This window comes from Carlito syrichta, unplaced genomic scaffold, assembly GCF_000164805.1.
Source record: "Carlito syrichta isolate Samal-C Ts95f unplaced genomic scaffold, Tarsius_syrichta-2.0.1 Scaffold303303, whole genome shotgun sequence".
Lineage (NCBI taxonomy): Eukaryota > Metazoa > Chordata > Mammalia > Primates > Tarsiidae > Carlito > Carlito syrichta.
The window spans coordinates 91302-98542 of NW_007247399.1; the positions used below are offsets into that span (position 1 = coordinate 91302).

Consider the following 7241-nt stretch of genomic DNA (forward strand, 5'->3'; position numbering starts at 1 on the left):
TCTGTCTTCCCTATTACTGTCACTTCTTCCTTCTTAACCCGTTTCCTCTAGAAGTCTGTTTCTCTCCCTTAAGTTCAATCTGCAGTAGATCTGGAAACCAAACATGCAGAAATGCCGTGATCTCTGCAGGTGTCCTCAGGCCCAACCGGAATGGTCAGAATTGCAGGTCACCACAATGGCAGGGCATCCAGACTTCCTGTCCAGCAGGCAGCCTTTGCCAAAGAGTTCTCATCCTGTAAGCAGGGACCTTGGCCCCAGGTACTAAGCGGCACTCATTATCAGGGCTGACAGAAGCCCATGCCGGGGTGCAGTGAGGGGTTGGCTTCAAGATTCCCTTAGTTCTGAAATACTTTGTGAGTATGTGTGCAAACATACACATTACACCACTTACATACAGGTATACTCAGCAGGAGGGCACAGACTCACTGGACCCCACACTATGCATGCTGGTGCCTAGGTTATTGAGATAGGAAGATATAATTCTGCAGCAGTGAAGTCATGGACATTTTCAAATAGAGTTGAGAGTGAATACCCAATTACCCCTTACTCTTATGATTCCTGCAAAGTCCTATACCCTTGGAGGCCAGGAAACACCGTCGCTGTGGAGGATGGTGCCAAAAAGGAAAGGACTGGGTTCTAGCAATGGCCACTGATCACACTGGCCTGGGGAAGGAGTGAGGCCATTTCTAGCGTGATGTCTCCTTAATCTTCTGATATGTAAACTCAAGAGTGGTCGCTGGTCCTTCTTTAGGGGACTTTTGCTGGATGTGACTGGAGGCTGTCATCAGTGGTGTGCCAAATAATAGAGCATTTGCGGACAGAAAGGCATAGTACCAACACAGTCTTACTTTTTTTTTTTTTTTTGCCACACCATAATCCTCTACTGATTTATGTTGAGACACACTGCTATCCCAAGCAGGCAGGTGTGCAGCCATTCTCAGTGCCCTTGTTCAGCTGCCAGCAATGAACAGGGACCCATGCCTCATTGTGCCAAGCAGTCTATGTGTCACCCACATCAGCTTCCCAGAAGTCAGACACAAATTCACTGTCGGAGACCCACTCCGACCTTGGAGGGAAGGGTTAGGACCCGCACTGGAGAATCAGGAGACAGCGAGAAGAGACCACTCGGAGGCAGTTCTTCTGGGAACAGTCTGATCAGGACTGAAGCCAATTTTATTCAAATCTTTTCCAACTTATATACCATTTTCTATACTCTCCAGCAGTGTGATAATTATTTACTGGGGGCGTACAAATTCCATGATGTATATTGAGGTTTACAAATTATGCATCACAAGACCATCACAAGACTTGCAAGTTCCAAGCAGACAATTCGAACTCCATGATGCCTGACGTGCTTCACAAAACTCACATCAAGGTCACAGGTGCACAATTTCAATTGTTCAAAATGTCTTCCATAGTGTTCAATGAATCATTCATATTATACTCTTTGTTCTAAACCCTGATTAATACAAAAACTTTCTAAGTTAACTCTAGGTTCAATCCAAGTTCACTGACGCCTAATATTTTTTAAAGGTTGATATTATCAACTTAACACTATAATCTATAAGTTTACTTAAATGACTTAATTTTTATTTATTCCATTAACCTATTATGACTCAACATAGTGCCCTGTAATTCTATAACAATTAATTCAAATCTTATTCCTTACCATGACTTATATGAGTTTCATAAACCTAAACTTTAATTTTTATATGATCTAGTGATTGGACTTTAACCCAAAACTTAAATCTTTTTTCCTAGTACATTAATACATGGCTACGTGTAAAATTTCCTATTGTCATATTAGAAGCAAAAACAGCACCGTTGGGAAAATTTCGGTATACTAATCAAAGGATCTTAAAATTGGCCTACAGGAACAGGAACTAAAGTCATAATCTGAGAAAAGGAAACTTAAAAGCTTAAACAAAACTTAAAAGTTTTCTATGAATGCTTATTACTGTTACATCTTTTTGATGGAAATTGTATTGTCTTAAATGTATGTTTTATTCAAACAAGTCTATTCTAAAAATCAAATAGTAGCTGTCACACTCTTGGATAATGGGCTGCACGGTTACCATGACAATGACCTCGGGCTGAAGCAAACGGAGTTTCGGCATGTAAGGAAACTAGAAAAGCGGTCCTGCCTGGCTAGAGGCAGGGCAATAAAACTATTATGGTAATTTAGTTTCTAATCTTAATCCTAGGAGAAACTGCCTTTGGGAACAAGAGCTGACTAACCAGTCTACCAGGAAATAGAAGTAAAAAATATCTAGAAAGAAGTATAACTTAGAAGGACAGAGAAAAATAATTCTGCTATGCACTTTCCATCAGGCATATTTATATTTACTTATAAGTTTTACTGCCATGTATGCACACTGGTCACTAATCACACGCCAATATTATAGGTATAACTGATATCCTATGTCAGAGGCGATCCTCCAGATGGGCCTTTACAGGCCTCAGCCATGTAGCTATAGATGTTGGCTCCCAACAATTCACATCAAGCAACAAGCAGTGATAACAAATCATAGTGATTAACAAAAAAAGGAATAACTATTTTCAAAATCCTATGTCCTAAGGTCTGAATGAAAGTTAAGAAATTTACTCATATACAAGAATATTCTTATAAAAAATAAGGAAAGCTAACAAATATACAAGCTTCATTGAAATACAAAACCTTTTTTTTTTTTTTTTTTATGAGTTGGAGTCTCATTCTGTCGCCCAGGCTGGAGTGCAGTGGCATGCTCACGGCCACCCCAGCATTGACTCACTGGGCTCAGGTGATCCTTCTATCTCAGCCTTCCAAGTGCCGGAACTACAGGCATGCACTACCACACCCGGCTAATTTTTTTGATTTATTGTAGATACGAGGTCTCGCCAAGTTGCCCAGGTTGTTCTCGTACCTGTGGATTTAGGCAATCCTCTCACCACCAACCCAGCCCAAAAACTTTTTTAGCTTCTTTTCAGAACATTTTCATTTCAGATATCATTTACTGTGCAACTCTTATGTTCCAGTGGACATATCATATAAGATACTGAGGTTTCATTCATCTATTAAACAATGTCCTTGAAAACGATTTTTTTTATTTAGAAGGCTACTTAGCTTTCTGGCCATGCCTATAATTTCAGCACTTTGGGAGGCAGAGGCAGGAGGATCGCTTGAGCCTAGGAGTTTGAGACCAGCCAAGGCAATACAGCAAGACGTCACTGCTACAAAAATAAAAATAAAAAATTAGTGAGATGTGGAGGCAGGCCTCTGTAGCCCCACTTACTCAGGAGACTGAGGCAGAAGGATCACATGAGCCTAGGAGGTCAAGGCTGTGGTGAGCCATGATCATTCCACTGTCCTCCAGCCTGGGCAGCAAAGAGAGAGAGATCCTGACTCAAAAAAAAGAAAGAAAAGAAAAGAAAAAGAAAAGAAAGAAGGCCAGGCGCAGTGGTTCAAGCCTGTAATCCCAGCACTTTGAGAGGCCAAGGTGAGAGGATTGCCTGAGCTCTGTGGGTTCAAGACCAGCCTCGGCAACATCTCTACAATCAAATGAAAAAAATTAGCCGGGCATGGTAGTGCACGCCTGTAGTTTTAGCAACCTGGAAAGCTAAGGGGGAAGGCTTGCCTGGTCCAGCAAGTTGACGCTGGGGTGACCGTAAGCTTGACACTGCACTCCAGCCTGGGTGATGGAGTGAGACTCCATCTCAAAAAAAAAAAGAAAATGGTTTCTTTTATATACTTTCTTTTTATAGGCTTCTAAGTAGGAAATTTACAGAATCTTATCTTTTAGGATCTGCAACATCTTAGCATAGTTACTTCTATTCATTTCTAAAACACAATTTGCTCTAAGAGAGGTGAAATTTTACCTGTGTTAGATAAGGCTACAAGCAATGGGAAAAGTAGTCTTCGTACAAATTGATGCAGAAGCTGTTTCTTTATGGTATATGGATTCTTCAACTTTTGACAGAATCTACATTTTAAACAAAAAATGAATGACATGTTAAGAGATCTAACCATTTAAAGCCAGTTTCTACTTCTCATATATAAAGAAGACATGGAAAACTTAAACATAACCAACAAAAGAAAAACACCTCCAGAGCTGACTTTTTTATTTTCCATCTACATTATTTCCTCTTACTTAGGCAAGCATCATCTACAAAAAATTCAAAATCAGGTAGAGCTCAAATTAAAATTCCTAACCTTGGGCAACCCCTTCAGGTTCCCTCCCACTGTGGGAGCTTTTCTCTCCTCTCGATAAATCCTGCTTTAAGAAAAAGAAAAGAAAAAAAAATCCTAGACTGGACAATGGGTGAACACAGGACAGTGGAACATCCAGGTGTAAGAAACAGAATTGAACCTACACTAGTGATTTATAATCTGTAGAACCATACACTTAGCCATCCATGAAGGAAGAAAAAACTCTAAGTTTTATTTCTTCGTTAAAAAATTATTTTTAGATAATAAAAGTCACATGCTTCAAAATTGGTAAGATAAAAAAAATAGATATAATCTGGGCACTTTGGGAGGCCGAGGCAAAATAATGGCTTAAGTCTAAGAATTCAAGACTAGCCTAGGTAGCATAACAAGAAACCATGTTTTAAAAAATTACCTGGGAGACCGCTATTCTTGTCCCTTCATCTCAGGGAAAAGTCAGCAGTATGAATAAATAGGAGCACATACTGACAGAGACGGGTTTAATGTTATATTTTCAAGAGTGGGTTACATCTTTAAATGCAGACATCTAAAGAAACATATGAGGGGGAGACAGGAGTTAACTTAAAAAACCCTCCTGCAAATATTATATTTTTAGAAAGTTCATTTTGGAGAAGTGTATAAGTAAAAAGTCTCCCTGCTTTCCTGTCCCCTACCACCATGTTCCCCTCTAGAGGGAAACTTATAGTATCTATTTTTGAAGTGTTTCAATACTTTTGAAGTATTTCAATACTTCAAAAAGCCTAACAGAAAGTGTACTATTGTCTGCCTTTTGATTGAACGTATATTAACCCAGTGTTGTATTTTATTTCACTCATAGAAAAACCCAATTGGCTATTTTTCATAACTTTGACAAATTAAAAACAAAAGGAGAAAAGAAATTACGATTGGAAAAAGTAAAAAGAGGCTTTAGAAATGAAAATATTTAGAGTCCTAATGCAAGCTACTTAAAGTCCAGCTTACTATAACATATTATTGCTATCCACTACAACTTTCATTTCACAGGACCCACTGAAAACTTTAAGCACAGGAGTCATTTGTGATTGATCACACAAAGGGGATCTTTACTTTTTAAAAGTTTTTCCTCTAGGTTCCACTTTAAAAAGGCAGGAAGAGACACACAGGGACAGTATCACATTTCTTTTCATAGAAAATGGGAATCTTCCTTGTCACAAAGGGTGAGTATTAATTAAATAGAACTCAGATGAACTAAAAATTTCCCATCTTTGGTCATCTTCAAAAGCTATCTATAAGCAAAAGACTACTTTACTGGGGCACTGTGGGACTGCGGCACTGTGGGACTGTAACCCACAGGGAGTGTCTACTGGAGAGACTAAAGGCCTGGCACTGAGGATCCAGCACAATGGAGACACTGAATGAGAAATGAGCAACTGGGAAGCCCTGACTGCCACTCTCCATGCTAGCCCCAAACAGAGCTGACCACAGTAAAGTCTGTCGCCACTTTAAAATCTGACTCTATTACAGCACTCACGACTTTATCCTTATTAGCTAATACCTCTTCCTTAGAGACTGCAAACTCATCAAGGGGAGAGATTGTCTCATTCCTAGCTGGTGACCTCAGTACATCATCTGTACATTGAGATTAATATTAGCAGCCACCTCATCAACACTGAGATGATGGATCCAGATAATCCATGCCAAGTGCTTAAATCTGTGCCAGATCAAGCAGTAAATATTCCTCTTTTGCTCCCAGGCCATATAGTAAGTTCTGAATAATAGAAGCTGCTACCGTGAGTATTAAGGAATTGATGCAGAACAGCTACCTACTAAATGAGCGAAATTCAGAGTTTGGGGTGAGAACACCTGTATCTAGACCTCACTGCCTAAATCTGTGAATAGTCTGGAATTTGTTAACACACTGGGAGAGCACTATTTCTGTCCTTTCAGCCCAGGGAAAAGTCAGCAGAATGAATGAACAGGAAGCACATTTTTGACAGAGATGGGTTTAATGTTGTTTTTTCAAGAGTGGGTTAAATCTTTAAAGAAAGACATCTTCTGAAACAAGAGGGGGAGGCAAGAGTTAACTAAAAAAATCCTTCCGCAAATATAATATTTTTAGAAAACGCATTTAAACTTCAAGAGCACCACTAACACTAAAACTTCGAATGCTCACGAGGTCAGTCAGGATCCCACACCTGCATTCGTCCCCTTACCACTGGTCACAGATGTCTGAGAGGCGACACTGGAAGGCAGGGCTCAGGAAAGAGGGAGAAGGGAGTGAAGCGGGCTTAAGGGGGGTGGAGGAAGGTGGTAGGTACCTAGCGGTCTGGAGTCTCCTCCGCCATCCATCGCTCAGAAGCTGTGTGGCCTTGGACACGTCCCCTTTCTGGGCCTCACTGGGGGACGGGGCTGTCCCGACGGCTCCACGAGATGCACAACCCGCCCTTGAGAGACGGTCTGCGAGGCGGCGACGGTGCCGCGGGCTACATCCAACGCCCAGCGGCACCCCTCGTGGGAGCTCCAGGCCACTTACCGCCGGCACAACCCCGCGGCATCAGCCGCAGTTCACCAGCGCCTCCGGTGGCCGCCATCTTAGTCCGAGGGGCCGCAGGCTGTTCACCGAGAAAAAAAGAAAACAAAACCTGCGCAGGCGCAAGGCAGGCTGACCGCCGTTGGGGGGGGGGGGGGGGAACTCTGGGAAGAGCGCACCCTACTGGCCGCGCTGACGCAGTGGCGGAGGAGCGCCACTTGTACCCGGCAATTTCCAACCTGCTGCATCGGCCTGAAGCAGTGAGGCACCGAGCGACAGGGAAACCCTCGCTACCTTCGCGTCTTCGGGGAGACACCAACGACTCCTAACGCATGCCCGGAGCCGTGCTGTGCTTTTCCTGCCTGCTGGGTGCTTCCCTGGCGCTGGTCCTGCCGTTAGAGGATTGCCTGAGCCCAGGGGTTCGAGACCAGCCTGGGCAAATGGGTGAGGCCTCGGCTCTTCAATTTAAAAAAAAAAAAGACAAAAACATAAAAACTAGACTGGCTTGGTAGCGCCCGCCTGTAGTTTCAACTACTTAGAAGGCTGGGG

The 7241-nt window shown here is 42.3% G+C and overlaps 1 long non-coding RNA gene across 1 annotated transcript; it reads right to left on the bottom strand.

The window, feature by feature from the left end:
- Positions 1-1422: 1422 nt before the first annotated feature.
- LOC103260694 lies at positions 1423-6735 on the bottom strand. Its single transcript, XR_504306.2, has 3 exons — positions 6481-6735; positions 3856-3959; positions 1423-1459 (listed from the first exon to the last, which is right to left on the bottom strand). It is a non-coding gene; the product is annotated as an uncharacterized LOC103260694 (long non-coding RNA).
- Positions 6736-7241: the final 506 nt, after the last annotated feature.